Below are 22,185 nucleotides of genomic sequence, written 5' to 3'. Positions count from 1 at the left end.
TCATTCCTTCTTGTTTGTAAAACTATGATTCTTGTATTGTAACTTTTGCTTAGTTCCAACATGACAACATATTAACAAATTACTTTTGCTCAGCTTTATTGAAATATGAATGACATAGACAAATTATTTTCAGTGTAGGCTTTTCAGTTTGCTTAAGATTATGAATCGTAAGGGGAATGAAGCAGCATTTCCAGTTCCTGCCACAGTCCAGCTCCAGCAGCCAGGGAATCGGCCTGAAGGGATGAGTGGTATTGGCGGAGAATGATGCAGCCTCTGACTCAAGGTGCGGGACTGTATGTTTATTTCAAGCATCAGGTTTTCTTTTATACTTTGACAAAGGCATTAGGTCAGAGGTTTGACATCTTCAGTTCCCCCTCACTCAGATTTATTGTCTCCAGAAATCATTGTTGCCCTTCACCCAGAGTTCCTGCTTTAGCGATTCTCTCAGAATCAGGTTTACTATCTATTATCTACTTTCTCTTAAGTATCCTATATTTAACTTGTGATTACATTGTAACTCATGCTTATATCTGGGCTGCATACCACATTCCTCAGTTTATTTCTTATCTTTCTAAATACTGCTAGCCCCTAGTATCCTAAGCTCACTATTTTCTAAAAAGACCTCTAGCTATTAGTATCTCTAAAAATCCCAATCTCTATAAGCTATAGTAAAATATGCTAACACTGCAACATTCCTTAAACTTTTAGCTTCTAACTATTTTTAATTATTCCTAAACCCTAAATTCAGCAAACTTCTTTTGCCATAAACATTTCCCTCACAAGCAGGTCTCAGATAACAATCCTTCCCATGGCCTCAAGCTGCAGCCTGTGTGCTCATCCTGGAACATTCTTTATAAAGATCCTTGAACAAATGTCAATGGCTAACTTTATGGATTATTTTCTGGGCACAACTGCAGAAGGCTTTGTGCTTTCTCATGCTCCTCTCAAGAACAATAAGCACATTAACATTCTTTCCAGCCAACTCAACCGAAGAAAGGAAAGAACAAGTCAGAATCGCAAGACCTAACTTCTTCATCCCGGGACCATGCCTGCGGGATGAGGTGAGGGGGTTGGGCCCATGCCTCCATTTTGTCAGTAATGCCTAACGCAGCTCCTGACATGTTCCTAAGTGGATCTACAGGTAACGTGGTGTCTCCCAAATTAAGTTTGTGGCAATCAAACCAATAAACTGCAGCAATGAGAAAACTATTGGGAAAATACAACCAGGGAATGTTCATCTCAATATAGACTGGAATCTGTACTTTAAGTGAAAGGATGGTTACTTGAGGTAGTACAAATGGCAACCAGGTATCAAGAAAACAGATGCTATCTTTGTCAGGAATACTTTTTTTAGAATTCATAGTGTAACTAGCATAACGAAAGACAAAATGTAGGATAGTCTCATTCATATAAGAAGTTGTCCTAAGAGCCAGTACCAAGGTAATGACTTCTGACCAAGAGATAAAATCATCACCATCACCATGGAAAATGACAGAGAGTAACTATGAACACTTAAGTAGAAGGGACATGGAAAAAAAAACAACATTTTGGGCCCTCAGGTTTTGGTAGATAGCTGGACTCCTAGTGGCTCAGATGGTAAAGAATCTGCCTGCATTGCAGGAGACCCAGGTTCTATGCTTGGGTTGGGAAGATCCCCTGGAGAAGGAAATGGCAACTCACTCCTATATTCTTGACTAGGAAATCTGATGGACAGAGGAGCCTGAGGATTACAGTCCACAGGGTCACAAAAAAAGCATCAGACAACTTACCAGCTAAAACAATGATCAGGAAAACCGCATAGTGGAAAAAGCCATAAATAAAGGAAATAATTTGAGTAAATAAGCAGATGTGATATTTAGTAAACCTAGTGCCTAAAAGTACAAGAGTCTGTGAAGTAGGATATAATGGAAATGTTTACCAAAAATAAAAGACAAATGTTAGTGAAATGCAAAAAAAAAAAAAAACAAAAACAAAAAACTATAAAAGTCTAATAGGTGCTTTTGTCTTCTCATTCCTAGCTGGAGGATATTTAATCACAATTTAAACATAAGTTCCCAAGTATAATCAAGAATATATAACAGCTGATGTCTAGGGGCTTGTTGGTTTGATGGAACTGGCACTGAAAAGAGCAGTCCTCTAAAGAAAAAGTAGTCATGTTTTTAAATTTCAAAAACCTGCTGAAATTCATACAATAAAACACTGTTTCATTTTATTTCCCATCCTTTGCTGTCTCCAGTGAGTCTTTCTGATGATGTTTATGTTTTATTTCAGTTTACTGCCTTAAATTATCTTACTTGTGATTTCTTGTATTTCATTTTGCTATACTACAATGACTAGTAAATAAGTTCTGAGTCACTTGCACAAGTGCTGGGGAAGGTATTTCATTTCCTCTTAGCTATATTTTTCCTAGCAGGCCAGCTCCACCTGGTTGCAGACACCTGAATGCAGAGGAATGGCCCTGCAGCCACCTCTGGACACCACCCCAGACATGGCTGCTCTGGCTGGTGCTGGGCTTCCCAGGCACTAGGGGCCTGACCAGATATGCCATGAGGACATATAGACCTGAGCTCAGGCAACTGCACCAGGGAGGGGCAGGAACTCCTCACATCCTCTTGGCTCTGCCCTGCCCACTCTGTGCACTCCCCCTGAGCAGAGAGAAAAGTAGGGGCAGGGAACAGGACAAGTGGAAACAGCTGCAGTCCTGTCCAGGTTCTGAGGGCTCTTGACCAGCAAGTGCAGCCTAGGCTCCAAGCCACAATTGACTTTTGAGTGCTGATTTAGTATCCACAGACTTGATTTAACTCAATTCTGGGTTTTTGCTTTTTGTTTTGGGAGTTTGTGGGTGCCGAGCGGTGTTTTTATTTAGGGTTTTTTTTTTTTTTTTTGGAGATTTCTTAATATTTTCTATGTCGACAATGACATCTGCAGATACGGGCATTTTGTTTCTTCATTTCTCATCTACATGCTATTCATTTATTCCTATCTTAGGGGCTAAAACTTCCTGTTTTTAAATAAGAGAGTAGAGATTGGACATCCTTTCCTCGTTCCCAATCTTAGTGGTAACCATTCAGTCTCTCACTATTAAGTATGAAGTTAGCTGTCGGATTTTTGTAGATGTTCTTTACAGGTAATTCATCCCAATTCCTAACTTTCTGAAAATTTGTTAGCATGAATTGGTGTTAGATTTTGTCAATAATCTTCTGCATTCCTAGATGTAATCATATTATTTTCGTCCTTTAGCCTTTGTGGATTACATTAATTGATTTTTTTAAAACGATTCATACCTGAAAAACTCTCACTTTGTCACAGTGTATAATTTGTTTTTATACAGTCACAGATTTGTCTTTCTAATATCTTGTTAATGATAATTGTGTTCATGTTCATGAGGGATTTGATATGTAATGGCTTTTTTTTGGCATTGTCTTTGTCTGGTTTTGGTGTCAGGTTAATATTGGCCTTATCAAGTGAATTGGGAAGGTTTTCTTTCTTTTAATTTTTGAAAGAGATTGGATTGGTGAGACTTCTTAAACAGATTCATATAATTTTCTATTTAAATCATCTGAGCTTGGAAATTTCTTTTTGGAAGATTTTTTAATTAAAAATTCAAGTTCTTTAATAGTGATATTCAGATGTCTATTTATTTAGTTTTATTTGAGTTTTAATAGTTTTTGATTTTTCAGGAATTGGTCCTTATCTTCTAGATTGTTGAGTTTATAAGCATATAGCTATTAATGCACGCATGCATGCTAAGTAACTTCAGTCATGTCCAACACTTTGCGATCCTATGGATTGTAGCCGGCCAGTCTCCTCTATTCTCCAGGCAAGAATACTGAAGTGTGAAGAAGATTCCCTTCTCCAGGGGATCTTTGCAACCCAGGGATCCAACCTGCATCTCTTGCATCTCCTGCAAGGCATGCTGCTTCTTTACCACTAGTGTCACCTGGGAAGCTCATAGTTGTTAATAGTATTTCCATATTATACCTTGTAATAGCTGCAGACTCCTGCAGGAGGGCATGGCAACCCACTCCAGTACTTTTGCCTGGAGAATCCCCATGGATAGAAGAACCTGGCTACATGTCCATGGGATCGCAAAGAGTCATACACTGGCACTGGTACCATGAGTCTGCAGCTGGATAGCATTGCTGACTCAATGAACATGAGTTTGAGCAAGCTCCAGGAGAAGACGAAGGATAGGGAAGACTGGCGTGCTGCATTCCATGGGGTTGCAAATTGTCAGACACAACTGAGCGACTGAACAATAATAACTGGAACCATATCCCCTGTTTAACTCCTAATACTGGTGATTTGTATCATTCATCTCTCTGGTATTTTTGTCAGTCTTGCTAGAGAGTTTTCAATTTCAGTGATAGTTTTGAAAAAATAACAATTTCTTTGATTATCTCTGTTGTTTTCCTATTTTCAATTTGATTTACATTCTGGTGTTTATTACCTTTTTCTTGTGATTCCTTTTGGCTTATTTTTCTCTTTTTTCCCTAGTTTCTTAGAATAGAAACATTTACTTGAGAACTTTTCTTTCTTCTAATGTAAGAAATTCAGTGACAATTTCCATGTCAGCACTGCTTCAGAGGCTTCATTTTTATTCTGTTTCATGTGCATTTTATTTCCTTTATGATCAACTTGACCCATGGATTATTTATAAATATGTTGTTTCACTTCAATGTGTTCAGAGATTTTTAATGTTGTCTTTCCATTATTTATTTCCCATTTTGTTCCATTATGGTCAGAGGACACACTCTGTATGAAATCACTTCTCTTCAACTTTTTGAGATTTGCATCATGGCCCAGGATAAAGGTCTATGTTGATGAATGTTCCATGGGAACTTGAAAAAAATTGTATTCTGCAGTCATTGACTGGAGTGCTCTATATGTGTCAGTTAGATCACGTTTTATTTGACTGTTTTTTTCAGATCTACAGTATTCCTTTTGATATTCTATTTAGTTATCCTATCAGTTCCTCAGAGGTTTTGTTGAAGCCCCTAGCTATAATTGTTCATTTTTCTAATTCTCCCTTGATGACTCTTCTCTCTTTTCTGCTCTTGGAGAAGCTGTTCAGGTAGACAGCAAGTCTGGATGGTCCCAGGGCTGAGGATCAATTTGCCTGGACAAATGAATTAATGCTTACTTAGCTTCAATAGTGCACAAAAGATAGCTCCTAAACAGCTCTTTCCATTATTTCTTCAAATATCATTTCTGTCAATTTCTCTCTCTCGCCTCCTTCTGGGATTTCTATAATGCATGCACTGGTACTAATAATGGTACCCCATAGTTCTCTTTGTCTCTTTTCAATTTTTCTTCATTATTTTCTCCTTCTGCTAGTCAGAATGGGTGATCTCAAGTGCCTGACCTTTAAATTTACTGATTCTCCTGAGATTTTAAATCTGCTATTGAAACCCTCTACTGAATTTTAAAAGAAATATTATCACCTACTTTACTTTTCTTAATGTGGCCACAAGAACATTTTAAATTATCTATGTGGTTCATTTTATTTTGTGTATGTGTGTGTGTATGTGTGTCTGTGTGTGTGCATGTTTACTTTAAGAGTAATTTTAGTTTCACAGCAAAATTAAGAGGAAGGTACAGAAATTTCACAATTACTCCCTGCCTCTACATATGCATACCTTCCTCCATTATCAATATCCCTCACCAGAGTGGTACATCTGTTACAATTGGTGACTTTGCATGAGCACATCATAAACACCCAAACTTCATAGTTTTTATGAGGGTTCACTTGGTAGTGTGCATTCCATGTTTGAGGAAAATGTATAAATGGCATGTTTCCATTATTACATAGCCATATACAGGGCTTTACTAGTGGCTCAGTGGTAAAGAATCTGCCTGCAGTGCAGGAGATGAAGGAGACATGGGTTTGATCCCTGGGTTGGGAAGCTCCCCTGAAGGAGGAAATGGTAACCCACTCCAGTATTCTTGCTGGGAAAATTCCATGGACAGAGCAACCTGGTGGGCTACAGTCCATGGAGTCACAAAGAGTCAGACACGTCTGAGCACAGCACAGCAGTGTTTTCACTGCCCTAAAAGACCTCTGTGCTTCACCTATCCATGCCTCCCCAGCTGAAACCCTGCCAACCACTGATCTTTTTATTGTCTCCATAGTTTTGCCTTTTCCAAATTACTATAAAGCTGGGCCCTTATAGGTGTGTAGCTTTTACAGATTGATTTCTTTCACTTAGAAATATACATGTGAGTTTCTGTATTGTCTTTTCACGGCCTGACAGTTCATTTCTTTTAAGCACTGAAAAATATTTCATTGTCTGGATGTACCACAGTTTATGTATCCATTACACCTAACAAAGGTTGAACTTGAAGTTTGCCTCCAAGTTTTGGCAATCATGAATAAAGATGCTATGAATATATATGTGCAGATTGTGTGTGTGTGTGTGTGTGTGTGTGTGTGTGTGTGTGTGTGTGTACATAAGTTTTCAAATTCTTTGGGTAAATACCAAGGAGTGGGATTCCTGGATCATAGGTTACAGTGTGTTTAGTTTTATAAGAAATTGCCAAACTGTCTTCAAATGTGGCTATACCATTTGTATTCCCACCAGCAATGAATGAGTGTTCACATTGCTTTATATTATCATCAGCATTTGTTCATGTCAGTATTCCAGATTTTGTCCATTCTAATAGTTGTGTAGTGGTATTTCATTGTTTTAATTGTAATTTTCCTGGTAACATACAATATGGAACATCTCTTCATGTCCTATTTTCCAACTGTGTAGCTGGAAATGTCTGTGAAGGTCTTTCACCCATTTTTTACTGAGTATTTTGTTGGTTTTTTTTTTTATTGTGGAATTTTAAGTGTTCTTTGTATACTTTGGGTAACAGTCCTTTATCAGATATGCTTTTGTAAATATATTCAATTCTTTCAGTCTTTGGTTTGTGTTATCATTCTCTTGATAGTTTCTAGTGCAGAGAAAATGCTTTAAATGTTAATTGTGTCCAACTTATTATCTGTTCTTTTTTATAATGAAGTATGTCTTGGTGTTGTATCTAAAAAGTCACCACAATACTCAAAATCTTCTGGACATTTTTTCTTATGTTATCTTCTATGAGTTGTACAGTTTCACATGTTACATTTAGGTTTACAATCTATTTTAATTTTTGTGCAGTAGTGAATTTCTAATTTGTTATCCAACATTCCAGCCCCAGAATTTTATTGTTCTTTTTTCACAATTTCAATCTATTTATTACAATTTTTTATTTTATGAGAAATTGTTCTCTTGATTTCCTGTAATTCTTTATTCATAGTTTCCTTTATCATTCTGGGCACATTTAAGGCAAATATTTAAATGCCTTATCTAGTAATTCAAATATCTGTGCTTCCTCAAGGAAAGTTTCTACTAATATTTATTTATTTTGTAAATGATATTCTGGACAAAGAATTTCAACTGCCATGCCAGTAACCAAAAGGGTGTTGCAGCCATCAAGCCATCAGCCACTGCATCTGGCTCTCCCCTACCCCAAAGGTGCACCCTGAGGGGATTCAGGATGGAGCAACAGCACACTGACCCTAGATATTTAAGGTGCATATCAAAGGAATGATTTCAATGAACCCAGACTCTTGTATCTTCTCATACATAGAAAAGTGCCAAATTCATTAACTTGAGATGTCTGGTTTTTCTTTCCAAATACCTAGTGTTTTTGGCGGGGGGAACTCCTATATATTCTGGCTCCTCCCTTACATCGTTGAAATAGTCCCTAAGAGCTATCTGAGAATCTGTCTCCCAGACTTAAGTCACCATTATGTCCACTGAATAAAACATATTTCTCAACTTTTAGTGTGTGCATTTTTTTTCAGTTGACAGCAAAACACATAATTTCTAATTTCTCCTCATGCTTTTAAATTTTTGTTGAAAACTATATTTGGGATGTTGACTAAAAAGATGCACAATGTTAGAATTGTGAGTTAAGTTCTATTTGGGGCAAAATGAGGACTGCAGCCCAGGAGGCAGCACCTCAAATAGCCCAGAAGAACTGTTCCAAAGAAGCAGTGGGGGGATGTCAATATATAAGATTTTGGAGAAGGGGGATTTCAATGCAATCAAGCACTCATTTTATAAAAGATTTTCTGCTAGTCATGAGGAGCTGATGTCACCATGAAGGGATTAATGCTCTTCTAGATATGAGGAGATGCAAATATTGGGATCATGAAATCAGTTCCTGAAAATATCTAACTATCTAAAGACCAGTTTCTCTGAAGCACAGAGTGCCTCACTCCATCATGAATTCCCTTCGGAAAGTGTCAAAGGTCAGCAGCTGCAGCAGTGCAGGCAGATGGCAAATGCCCTTGTTGTTGTTGTTGTTCAGTCACTGGCAAATGCTCTTGGAAAATGCCAGGTGCAGTTGACAAGCAGCTGCCAATTTGTAGTTGACAGGAATATTATAAAGAGGTAATTCTGGAAATCAGATTCCCCTCCCTTCCTTGGGTTTGTTGTTATTTGTACTTTTAGGAACTTTCAAATATTATTTTTTTAACATGACAGTTTTTTAATAGTTTATTTATTTGTTTATTTTTGGCTGTGCTGAGTCTTTATTGCTGTGTGTGAGCCTTCTCTAGTTGCAGCAAACATGGCTACTCTCAACTTGCAGCATGTGGGCTCAGTAGTTGCAGCATGCAAGCTCGAGAGTATAGGCTCAGTAGTTGAAATGCACAGGCTTAGTTGCCCCACAGCATGTGGAATCTCCTTGTACCAAGGGTCAAACTTGTGTCCCCTGTATTTGCAGGCAGATTCTTAGCCATTGAGCCACCAAAGAAGGCCTGAAAATTATTTTTGAAAGACTCTATCCCTTGCCACGTATGGTCATTGAAGACTCTATTTCATTACTTTTGTTCAATAGCTTTTATTAGTTCATTTGTTTCTTCATTAGCTTTTATTTCACTATCCAGTGTTTTAACAGAGGATTCCTTAAATATCTGGATTTTAAAAAACTCAGTTTTTTAGATAGGCTATATGTGTGCATTTGGGCACAATTTCAACACTTACCTGGGCAGATTACAATTCCATATTCACCTTCATTTCTTGCTATACACATACATGCACACACACACACATACACCACACATATATAAAGAGAGAGAGATTTAGTATAAGGAAGTGAAGCATATAACTTGTAAGACAGGCTGGCAGGCTGAAAATTCAGGTGAAAGTTGACTTTACAGTCTTGAGTCTGAAATCTGCAGGAAAGGCCATCAGGTAAGAAATTCAGCCGGGATTTCTATGAACTGGACATGGAACAATGGACTGGTTCAAAATTAGGAAAGGAGTATATCAAGGCTGCATATAGTTACCCTTTTTATTTAACCTATATACAGAGTACATCATGCAAAATGCCAGGGATTAAGATTTTCGAGAGAAACATCAAAAATCTCAGCTATGCAGATGATACCTCTCTAATGGCAGAAAGTGAAGAGGAACTAAAGAGCCTCTTAGCCTCATGTAATGCTCTCCAGCTTGGGATCTACCATCAGGAGGAGAAGTCCTGAGAGCATTTGGCTTTGAAGGCCAGCCGGTCTTATTCACAGGAACTCTGCAGAAGTTGGGAAAATAGAAATTCCAATCTTGGAAGATGAACACAAGGTCTAATATGTACTGGGACCCAGGGCAGAAGCAGTGACTTTGTAGGTGCATGGGGCAGACCTACCTGCTGGTCTTGAATTTATCCCGGTATGCAAGAATGGCTCAATATTTGAAAATCAATTGGACTTCCCTGGTAGTCCAGTGGATAAGAATCTGCCTGCCAATGCAAGGGACACAGGCTTGATTCTTGATCTGGAAAGATTCCACATGCCACAGGGCAATTAACCCATGTGCCACAACTACTAAATCTTGAGTGCCCTAGATAAAGCCTGTGGTCTGCAACAAGTAAAGCTACAACAATAAGAAGCCCACATACTGCAACTAGAGAGAAGCCTCTGCTTGCCACAACTAAAGAAAGTCCATGCACAGCAACAAAGACCCAGCACAGTCAAAACTAAAATAAATTAGCAAATAAATTTTAAAAAACACTGTCTTAAAAAAAGAAAAACAATTGATATGTTTCTATCAACAGTCTGAGAAGGTAAATGCATTAATGTATATGAATATATATATATATATATATATATATATATATATATATATATATATATATATATAATAGCAAGGAGAGATAAGAAAGCCTTCCTCAGTGAGCAATGCAAAGAAATAGCGGAAAACAATAGAATGGGAAAGACTAGACATCTCTTCAAGAAAGTTAGAGATACCAAGAGAACTTTTAATGCAAAGATGGACACAATAAAGGACAGAAATGGTATGGACCTAACAGAAGCAGAAGATATTAGGAAGAGGTGGCAAGAATACACAGAACTACACAAAAAGAATCTTCACAACCCAGATAATCACGATGGTGTGATCACTCACCTAGAGCCAGACATCCTGAAGTGTGATATCAAGTGGGCCTTAGGAAGCATCACAATGAACAGAGCTAGTGGAGGTGATGGAATTCCAGTTGAGCTATTTCAAATCCTAAAAGATGATGCTGTGAAAGTGCTGCACTCAACACACCAGCAAAACTCAGCAGTGGCCACAGGACTGGAAAAGGTCAGTTTCCATTCCAATCCCAAAGAAAGGCAATGCCAAAGAATGTTCAAACTACCTCACAATTGCACTCATCTCATGTGCTAGCAAAGTGATGCTCAAAATTCTCCAAGCCAGGCTTCAACAGTACATGAACTGTGAACTTCCAGATATTCAAGCTAGTTTTAGAAATGGCAGACAAACCAGATATCAAATTGCCAACATCCACTGGATCATCGAAAAAGCAAGAGAGTACTAGAAAAACATCTTCTTCTGCCCTATTGATTACACCAAAGCCTTTGACTATGTGGGTCACAATAAACTGTGGAAAATTCTTTAAGAGATGGGAATACCAGACCACCTGACCTGTCTCCTGAGAAATCGTTATGCAGGTCAAGAAGCAACAGTTAGAACCGGACATGGAACAACAGACTGGTTCCAAATAGGAAAAGGAGTAGGTCAAGTCTGTGTATTGTCACCCTGCTTATTTAACATGTATGCAGAGTACATCATGAGAAATGCTGGGCTGGATGAGGCACAAGCTGGAATCAAGATTGCAGGGAGAAATATCAATAACCTCAGATATGTAGATTACACCACCCTTATGGCAGAAAGTGAAGAAGAACTAAAGTGCCTCTTGATGAAAATCAAAGAGGAGAGTGAAAACGTTGGCTTAAAGCTCAACATTCAGAAAACTAAGATCATGGCATCTGGTCACATCACTTCATGTCAAATAAATGGGGAAACATTGACAGACTTTTTTTTTTTTTGAACTGCAAATTCACTGCAGATTTTGACTGCAGCCATGAAATTAAAAGACGCTTGTTCCTTGGAAGAAAAATTATGACCAACCTAGACAGCTTATTAAAAAGCAGAGAAGTTACTTTGCCAACAAAGGTCCATCTAGTCAAAGCTATGATTTTTCCAGTAGTCATGTATGGATGTGAGAGTTGGACCATAAAGAATGCTGAGTGCCAAAGAATTGATGCTTTTGAACTGTGGTGTTGGAGAAGACTCTTGAGATTCCATTGGACAGCAAGGAGATCCACCCTGTCCATCTGAAAGGAAAGGATGTCCTGAATATTCACTGGAAGGACTGATGCTGCAGCTGAAACTCCAATACTTTGGCCACCTGATGTGAAGAACTGACTCATTGGAAGAAAAACCCTGATGCTGGGAAAGATTGAATTCAGGAAGAGAAGGGGATGACAGAGGATGTGATGGTTGGATGGCATCATCGACTGAATGGACATGAGTTTTAGTAAACTCCAGAAGTTGGTGATGGACAGGGAGGCCTGGGATGCTTCAGTCTATGGGGTTGGAAAGAGTCGGACATGACTGAGCAACTGAACTGAACTATATATATATATATATATATATATATATATATATATATATATATATATATATATAATGCAGAAATTGCATTAACTAAAATCCAACAGACATTCAGCAAAGTAGGGACACAGGGGAACTTCCTCAACTTGGCACAGTATATGTATAAAAAACCTACAGTTAACATCACATTCAGCAATATGGTGGAATAGAAGTTTTGCACCATCATCTTCCCACAGAAGCATAGATTTTCATAATCAATCCGGCCTGAGAGAACCTTTGAGGAAGTCCTAGAGTCCAAAGGAGAAATTCCAGCACACCAATGGAGCAAAAAGAAATCTAAGAATAGACACACTGAAGAAGGTAAAAAGCAGAGTTTCACCTTACCCATATCACCCCTCTCCCAAGGCAGCACAGCTCAGTGCCAAGAGATCTTTTCAACACAATTTCTCCCATGATGGAGAATGAAATCATAGTGAACGAACTCATGCCTCCCCAACAAGAAGTCAGCTTCTTTCTTGCACCACTCAGAATACTGAGGTAGGTGGAAGAGATTGGGTGCAGGATGAAGAATTGGGAACTCACAACAATCAGGGCTCAGAATTCATCAGTGCACCACAGATCCTACTATCAGTTTCACAGATTGTATCATATGGCACATCCATGATTCACTTGATATGCCTCACCTTCAGAATGCCCCCACCCCCACCCCACTGCACAAATGGCTCATAGGCAATCCTAAACCATGACTCTCCTCAGCCTCCTCTGTGGCTGGCCCAATACTTGACCCCACAAATGGTGAGTATGAGATTTTGGCAGACAGCTTGAGAAAACATGCCAACAGCCATTTCACCTCTGCAGAATTGGGAGAAGGCACACAAACAAGCATTTCAGGGCATGTCATCATGAAAAACAAAAGGAAGGCTCTCAGCACCCTGCTTGGTATTGTGGGATCAAGAGAGGCATAAAATATTAGGAATTCACTCCTCCTAAGAGGAAACAAGAAGTGTAGAATGGGTGCATCCATGAAAATATTGCCTCAGAATCCATATCTGAGCTGACTGGTGAAGGTGTTCCTCTCCTGTAGCCAGTCAGTAAGAACTTAGATGACGGTATCTTGAAGTGTGAAGATAGCAAGACAGGATTTCAAGAATCATGAAAAATCAAGAAAAATCAAGAAAACAAAGTAACAAAATAATATTCCAGTAACTGACCCCAAAGAAAGGAAGAGCTATGAATTGCCTGATAAAAATTAAAAATTGTTGTTTTGAGAAAGCTGGTGAGCTACATGAGAACACAGACAACTTGGCAAAATTAGGAAAACCATACAAGAACAGAATTTGAATATCAACAAGGAAATAGAAATAATGAAAAAGAGTCAAGGAGAAATTCTAGAGCTGAAGAAAACACTGAATACAGAAAAATTCCATAGAGAACATCAAAAACAGACTTCAGGCGAGGCTAAGATGGCGGAGGAATAGGACAGGGAGACCACTCTCTCCCCTACAAATTTATCGAAAGAACATCTGAACGCTGAGCAAACTTCACAAAACTACTTCTGAACGCTGGCAGAGGACTTCAGGCATCCAGAAAGAGAGTGCATTATCTTTGAAAGGAGGTAGGAGAAAACATAAAAGATAAAAAGAGAGACAAAAGAGTTAGAGACGGAGACCCGTCCCAGGGAGGGAGTTGTAAAAGAGGAGAAATTTCCAAGCACCAGGAAACCCTCTCACCGGGGGGTTTGGGGGAAGATTTCGAATCTCGGAGGGCAACATAACTGGGAGAAAAAATAAACAAAACCCACAGAAAACGTGCCTAAAGGCAACTCCCAGCAAAGAACCCCAGACGCTCGCATCCGCCACCAGCAAGTGGGGGCTGAACGGAGAGGAGCGGGCGGCACTGCTTAGGGTAAGGACCGGGCCGAATGCCCTGAGGGCAATCTGAGGGAGCTAAGGTGAGATAACAACGTAAACTGTGGGACAGCCAGAGAGAGAGAACTATCCCGTGAAAAGCCCAAATCTAAGGCACTGCCGGCCCGCTTACAGAACAAAGGACTGAGTGATACCAGAGAAGAGCTAGCCGGCTGCGGATCGCCCCATCCCCCACCGGACACAGCGGGCAGGTGGGGCTAGCCAGAGCCGGAAAAGGGCAAACTCGGCCCCAGAGAGGGCACCTGCTACCAAACTGCAAACAGGCTTCCAGTTTCTAAGCAAAGACTGCCTGAGATCCCGGAGGATCGACAGCCGCTGAGAGGGTCGCAGCCAGAGACCAGCTCCCCAGAACTGACACAAAGCAAACTAGAGCCGGGCGCTCCCGTAAACCGAGGCGGGGACCAGGGAGGTGATAAGCCGCACCACCCCAAAGGGGAGAGTGCGCTCGCCAAACTCCTGGCTGCCTGAGCTGCTCCGACCAGGAAAGGCACAAACCGCGGGCCCAACCGAGTCTGCGCCTTTGTGGAGTACCTGGGAACCTGAACCTGACTGGCTTAGACCTGGAAAGTGCACGCATCTCAGGGCCCACTCCCCGGTTGAGTAACCTGAAGCCTGAGCAGGGTAGACTGGGAAAGCACACACGCCATGAGAGGGGGCAAACCCAGTGCGGCCGAGACACTGCGAGCTCTCCACACACACGCCAGTGATATTGGTTTGCAGTGTTCCTCCCTCCCCACAGCACAACTGAACAAGCGAACCTAAAGAGACCACCTCTGCCCCTTTGTGGCAGGGTGGAAATTAGACACTGAAGAGACCTCCAAACAGAAGCCAAATAAACAGAGGGAAGCGCGTTGGAAGTGACAGGCCAACAGATTAAAATCCCTGTAGTTAACATCTACTGCATTGAAAGGGGCCTATAGATCTTGAAAAGTATAAGCAGGAACAAGGATCTATCTGAAAGTGAACAGACCCCACACTGCTCACAACAGCTCTAGAGAAAGTCCGGGATATATTTTTACTAATATCATTTTTTTTTAATTAAAAAAATCTTTTTTTCTTTCTTCTTTCTTTAAGTCCTCTATTACACCTTTAATTTTCATTTTCATTACCCACTATTACCTTGAAAAAAAAAACCCTATTTTTAAAGCAAACTGCACACATATACCTTATACTTTTTGTGTTTTCTTTTTTTTTACTATTTTTTCCTGTTTTCCTTTTTTTACTGTTTTACTTTTTTTTTCTTTTTATACTGTTTCCTTTTTTTATATTGTATTTTTTTTATAAGAGTCTAACCTCTACTCTAGATTTTTAATCTTTGTTTTACATATTTGATATCAATTTTGTACATTTAAGAACCCTATCTTTAGTACCCATTTTTACTCAGGAGTGTGATTACTGGCTTGATTACTCTCTCCCCCTATTGACACTCTTTCTTCTCCCCCAGGGAACCTCTATCTCCCACCCTCCTCCTTCTCTTCTCAACCCAATTCTGTGAATCTCTGAGGGTGTTCTGGGTACCGGAGAACACTTCGGGAACAGAATACTGCCCAGATCTCTCTCTCCCCTCTTGATTCCTCCCTTTCTACTCATCCTCACCTCTATTACCTTCCTCCTCCCTCTCTATGTATCTCTGTGAACCTCTCTGAGGGTTCCAGACTGTGGAAAGCACAGAGGGAAGTGCTTACTGGCTAGACTGCTCTCCCCACGTTTGAGTCCCTCTCTTCTCCTCCTGGTCACCTCAACACCCCCCTTCACCTCTCCATGTAACTCAGTGAACCTCTCTGGGTATCCCTCACTGTGGAGAATCTTTTCACCATTAACCTAAGAGTTTTATTATTGATGCTGTATGGATGGAGAAGTCTTGAGGCTACTGCAAGAAGAAGACTGAAAGCCAGAGGAAACATTAATAAGAGATCATCCAGTAGCCTCCACATATACACTGAAACCAAGCTCCACCCAAGAGCCAATAAGTTCCAGAGCAAGACATACCACGCAAATTCTCCAGCAACGCAGGAACATAGCCCTGAGCATCAATATACAGGATGCCCAGAGGCACACCAAATCCATAGACATCTCAAAACTCAATACTGGACACTCCATTGCACTCTAGAGAGAAGAAATCCAGCTCCACCCACCAGAACACCGACACAAGCTCCCCCAACCAGGAAACATTGACAAGCCACCCGTCCAACCTCACTCACAGTGAGGAACCTCCACAATAAAGAGGAACTTCAAACTACCAGAATACAGAAAGGCCACGCCTAACACAGCAATCTAAACAAGATGAAAAGGCAGAGAAATACTCAGCAAGTAAAGGAAAATGAGAAATGCCCACGAAACCAAACAAAAGAGGAGGAGATAGGGAATCTAGCTGAAAAAGAATTTAGAATAATGATAATAAAAATGATCCAAAATCTTGAAAACAAAATGGAGTTACAGATAAATAGCCTGGAGACAAGGATTGAGAAGATGCAAGAAATGTTTATCAAGGACCTAGAAGAAATGAAAAGGAGTCAATATATAATGAATAATGAAATAAACGAGATAAAAGACACTCTGGATGGAACCAGCATTAGAATAACGGAGGAAGAAGATAGGATAAGGAAGGTAGAAGATAGAATGGTGGAAATAAATGAAGCAGAGAGGAAAAAAGAAAAAAGAATCAAAAGAAATGAGGAAAACCTCAGGGACCTCTGGGACAATATGAAATGCCCCAACATTCAAATCATAGGAGTCCCAGAAGAAGAAGATAAAAGGAAAGGCCATGAAAAAATACTCGAGGAGATAATAGTTGAATATTTCCCTAAAATGAGGAAAGAAATAGTCACAGAAGTCCAAGAAACCCAGAGAGTCCCAAACAAGATAAACCCAAGGCAAGACACCCCAAGACACATATTAATCAAATTAACAAAGATCAAACACAAAGAACAAATATTAAAAGCAGCAAGGGAAAAACAGCAAATAACACACAAGGGGATCCACATAAGGATAACAGCAGATCTTTCAGTAGAAACTCTTCAGGCTAGAAGGGAATGGCAGGACATACTTAAAGTAATGAAAGAGAATAATCTACAACCCAGATTACTGTAACCATCAAGGATCTCATTCAGCTATGAAGGAGAATTCAAAATCTTTACAGACAAGCAAGAGCTGAGGGAATTCAGCACCACCAAACCAGCTCTCCAACAAATGCTAAAGGATCTTCTCTAAACAGGAAACAGAGAAAGGATGTTTAGACACGAACTCAAAACAACAAAGTAAATGGCAATGGGACCATACTTATCAATAATTACCTTAAATGTAAAATGGGTTGAATGTCCCAACCAAAAGACAAAGACTGGCTGAATGGATACAAAAACAAGACCCCTATATATGCTGTCTACAAGAGACCCACCTCAAAACTAGGGACACATACAGACTGAAAGTGAAGGGATGGAAAAACATATTTCATGCAAACGGAGACCAAAAGAAAGCAGGAGTCCCAATACTCATTTCAGATAAAATAGACTTTAACATAAAGGCTGTGAAAAGGGACAAAGAAGGACACTACATAATGATCAAAGGATCAATCCAAGAAGAAGATATAACAATTATAAATATATATGCATCCAACATAGGAGCATCAGAATATATAAGGCGAATACTAACAAGTATGAAAGGGGAAATTAACAATAACACAATAATAGTGGGAGACTTTAATACTCCACTCACACATACGGATAGATCAACTAAACAGAAAATTAACATGGAAACACAAACTTTAAATGATATAATAGACAAATTAGATTTAATTGATATTTACAGCACTTTCCACCCCAAAACAATCAATTTCACCTTTTTCTCAATTGCACACGGAACTTTCTCCAGGATAGATCACATCCTGGGCCATAAATCTAGCCTTGGTAAACTCCAAAAAATTGAAATCATCCCAGCCATCTTCTCTGACCACAATGCAGTAAGATTAGACCTCAATTACAGGAAAAATAAACTATTAAAAATTCCAACATATGGAGGCTAAACAACACGCTTCTGAATAACCAACAAATCACAGAAGAAATCAAAAAAGAAATCAAATTATGCATAGAAACTAATGAAAATGAAAACACAACAACCCAAAACCTATGGGACACTGTAAAAGCAGTGCTAAGGGGAAGGTTCATAGCAATACAGGCGTACCTCAAGAAACAAGAAAAAAATAAAATAAATAACCTAACTTTACACCTAAAGCAACTAGAGAAGGAAGAAATGAAGAACCCCAGGGTTAGTAGAAGGAAAGAAATCTTAAAAATTAGGGCAGAAATAAATGCAAAAGAAACAAAACAGACCATAGCAAAAATCAACAAAACTAAAAGCTGGTTGTTCAAGAATATAAACAAAATTGACAAGCCATTAGCCAGACTCATCAAGAAACAAAGGGAGAAGAATCAGATCAACAAAATTAGAAATGAAAATGGAGAGATCACAACAGACTACACAGAAATACAAAGGATCATAAGAGACTACTACCAACAGCTATATGCCAGTAAAATGGACAACTTGGAAGAAATGGAAAAATTCTTAGAAAAGTATAACTTTCCAAAACTGAACCAGGAAGAAATAGAAGATCTTAACAGACCCATCACACAGAAATCAAAACTGTAATCAGAAATCTTCCAGCAAACAAAAGCCCAGGACCAGACGGCTTCACAGCTGAATTCTACCAAAAATTTAGAGAAGAGCTAACACCTATCCTACTCAAACTCTTCCAGAAAATTGCAGAAGATGGTAAACTTCCAAACTCATTCTATGTGGCCACCATCACCCTAATTCCAAAACCAGACAAATATGCCACAAAAAAAGAAAACTACAGGCCAATATCACTGATGAAGATGCAAAAATCCTTAATAAAATTCTAACAAACAGAATCCAACATCATATTAAAAAGATCATACATCATGACCAAGTGGGCTTTATCCCAGGAATGCAAGATTTCTTTAACATCGCAAATCAATCAATGTAATACACCACATTAACAAATTGAAAGATAAAAGCCATATGATTATCTCAATAGATGCAGAAAAAGCCTTTGACAAAATTCAACATCCATTTATGATAAAAACCCTCTAGAAAGCAGGAATAGAAGGAACATACCTCAACATAATAAAAGCTATATATGACAAACCCACAGCAAACATTATCCTCAATGGTGAAAAATTGAAAGCATTTCCCCTAAAGTCAGGAACAAGGCAAGGATTCCCACTTTCACCACTACTATTCAACATAGTTTTGGAAGTTTTGGCCACAGCAATCAGAGCGGAAAAAGAAATAAAAAGAATACAGATAGGAAAAGAAGAAGTAAAACTCTCACTGTTTGCAGATGACATGATCCTCTACATAGAAAACCCTAAAGATTCTACCAGAAAATTACTAGAGCTAATCAATGAATATAGTAAAGTTGCAGGATGTAAAATTAACACACAGAAATCCCTTGCATTCCTATACTCCAATAATGAGAAAACAGAAAGAGAAATTAAGAAAACAATACCATTCACCATTGCAACAAAAAGAATAAAATACTTAGGAATATATCTACCTAAAGAAACAAAAGACTTATATAGAGAAAACTATAAAACACTGATGAAAGAAATCAAAGAGGACAAAAACAGATGGAGAAATATACCATGTTCATGGATTGGAAGAATTAATATAGTGAAAATGAGTATACTACCCAAAGCAATCTATAGATTCAATGCAATCCCTATCAAACTATCAATGGTATTTTTCACAGAACTAGAACAAATCATTTCACAATTTGTATGGAAATATAAGAAACCTCGAGTAGCCAAAGCCATCTTGAGAAAGAAGAATGGAACTGGAGTAATCAACCTGCCTGACTTCAGGCTCTACTACAAAGCCACAGTCATCAAGACAGTATGGTGCTGGCACAAAGATAGAAATATAGATCAATGGAACAAAATAGAAAGCCCAGAGATAAACCCACGCACCTATGGGCACCTTATCTTCGACAAAGGAGGCAAGAATATACAATGGAGAAAAGACAATCTCTTTAACAAGTGGTGCTGGGAAAACTGGTCAACCACTTGTAAAAGAATGAAGCTAGAACACTTCCTAACACCGTACACAAAAATAAACTCAAAATGGATTAAAGATCTAAACATAAGACCAGAAACTATAAAACTCCTAGAGGAAAACATAGGCAAAACACTCTCCGACATAAATCACAGCAGGATCCTCCATGACCCACCTCCCAGAATATTGGAAATAAAAGCAAAAATAAACAAATGGGACCTAATTAAAATTAAAAGCTTTTGCACAACAAAGGAAACTATAAACAAGGTGAAAAGACAGCCTTCAGAATGGGAGAAAATAACAGCAAATGAAGCAACAGACAAACAATTAATCTCAAAAATATACAAGCAACTTCTGCAGCTGAATTCCAGAAAAATAAATGACCCAATCAAAACATGGGCCAAAGAACTAAACAGACATTTATCCAAAGAAGACATACAGATGGCTAACAAACACATGAAAAGATGCTCAACATCACTCATTATTAGAGAAATGCAAATCAAAACCACAATGAGGTACCATTTCACGCCAGTCAGAATGGCTGCTATCCAAAAGTCTACAAGCAATAAATGCTGGAGAGGGTGTGGAGAAAAGGGAACCCTCTTACACTGTTGGTGGGAATGCAAACTAGTACAGCCACTATGGAGAACAGTGTGGAGATTCCTTAAAAAACTGGGAATAGAACTGCCATATGACCCAGCAATCCCACTGCTGGGCATATACACCGAGGAAACCAGAATTGAAAGAGACGCGTGTACCCCAATGTTCATCGCAGCACTGTTTACAATAGCCAGGACATGGAAGCAACCTAGATGTCCATCAGCAGACAAATGGATAAGGAAGCTGTTGTACATATACACAATGGAATATTACTCAGCCATTAACAAAAATATATTTGAATCGGTTCTATTGAGATGGATGAGAATTTGAAAGATGGTAACGATAACCCTATATGCAAGACAGAGTAAGAGACACAGATGTATAGAACAGTTTTATGGACTCTGAGGGAGAAGGTGAGGGTGGGACGTTCTGGGAGAATAGCATTGAAACATGTATATTATCATATGTGAAACAGAATACCATTCCATGTTCGATGCATGAGACAAATGCTCAGGGCTGGGGCAATGGGATGACCCAGAGGGATGGGATGAGGAGTGAGGTGGGAGGCGGGTTCAGGATGGAGAACACATGTAAACCCATGGCTGATTCATGTCAATGTATGGCAAAAACCACTACAATATTGTAAAGTAATTAGCCCCCAAGTAAAATAAATAAATTTATTAAAAAAAATAAAAAGCCAAAAAACAGACTTCAAATTGAAAAAAAAAAAAAAATTCTGTGAACTCAAAGACGGGTCATTTGAAATTACCGAGTCAGAGGACAACAAAGCATGAAAGGAGCAAAAATAGCCTACAGGATTAATCAGACACCATGAGGGAACTAATATGCACATTATGAGAGTCTCAGAAGAAGAAAGAGATATAAAAACTTATTTAAGAAATAGTAGCTGAAAACATTGCAAATCTTGACAGAATTATTTATGGATTTCCAGGAGCATGAAGTAGAAGGTGCCGAAAGAGCCTCAACTCAAACTGAACTTCACCAAGACACATTACAATCAAGCTGTTAATAATGAAAAAGAACCAAGGAGAAATTCTAGAGCTGAAGAAAACACTGAGACAAAGAAAGACAAAGAAAATTTTGAATTCACCAAGAGAAGAGTGATTCATTCCCTACAAGAGAAACTCTATAAGACTCTGGATTTCTAAGTAGAAACATTGCAAGAATACTTTACTGGCAAAGCTGCCCTTCAGAAATAAAGAAGAGGTAAAATTTGCCAGCCAAAAAAATGAGATAATTAAGCATTACTAAACCTACCTTTAAAAGAAATAATAAATGAAATTCTTTTTTAAAAAATTAGTTTATTTATCTATTTTTTAACTTTACAATATTGTATTTGTTTTGCCATACATTGACATGAATTCACCATGGGTGTACATGTGGAAATTCTTTAGCCTGAACCAAGATGATGCTAATTAGTAACACGCAAATGCAAGAGATGCAGGTTTGATCCCTGGTTTGAGAAGAACCCTGGAGAAGGAAATGGTAAGCAGCTCCCGTATTCTTGCCCATGAAATTCCATGGACAGAGGTGCCTGAAGGGCCACGGTCCTTAGGGTCACAAAGAGTCAGACAAGACTGAGCAAACACACACACATACACAAACTTACAAAAGTATAAAACTCACTGCTAAATGTA

At 38.9% G+C, this 22,185-nt stretch overlaps 1 pseudogene; it reads right to left on the bottom strand.

Moving 5' to 3' along the window:
• Positions 1-79: 79 nt before the first annotated feature.
• LOC145535715 (putative G-protein coupled receptor 160) lies at positions 80-4,570 on the bottom strand (annotated as a pseudogene).
• Between the last annotated feature and the right edge of the window lie 17,615 nt (positions 4,571-22,185).

This window comes from Giraffa tippelskirchi, chromosome X (genome assembly GCF_054371585.1).
Source record: "Giraffa tippelskirchi isolate mGirTip1 chromosome X, T2T-mGirTip1v1.2.pri, whole genome shotgun sequence".
NCBI classification, from domain to species: domain Eukaryota; kingdom Metazoa; phylum Chordata; class Mammalia; order Artiodactyla; family Giraffidae; genus Giraffa; species Giraffa tippelskirchi.
Note: the sequence above shows the minus strand (reverse complement) of the source record. Positions and strands in the feature narration are given on the sequence as shown.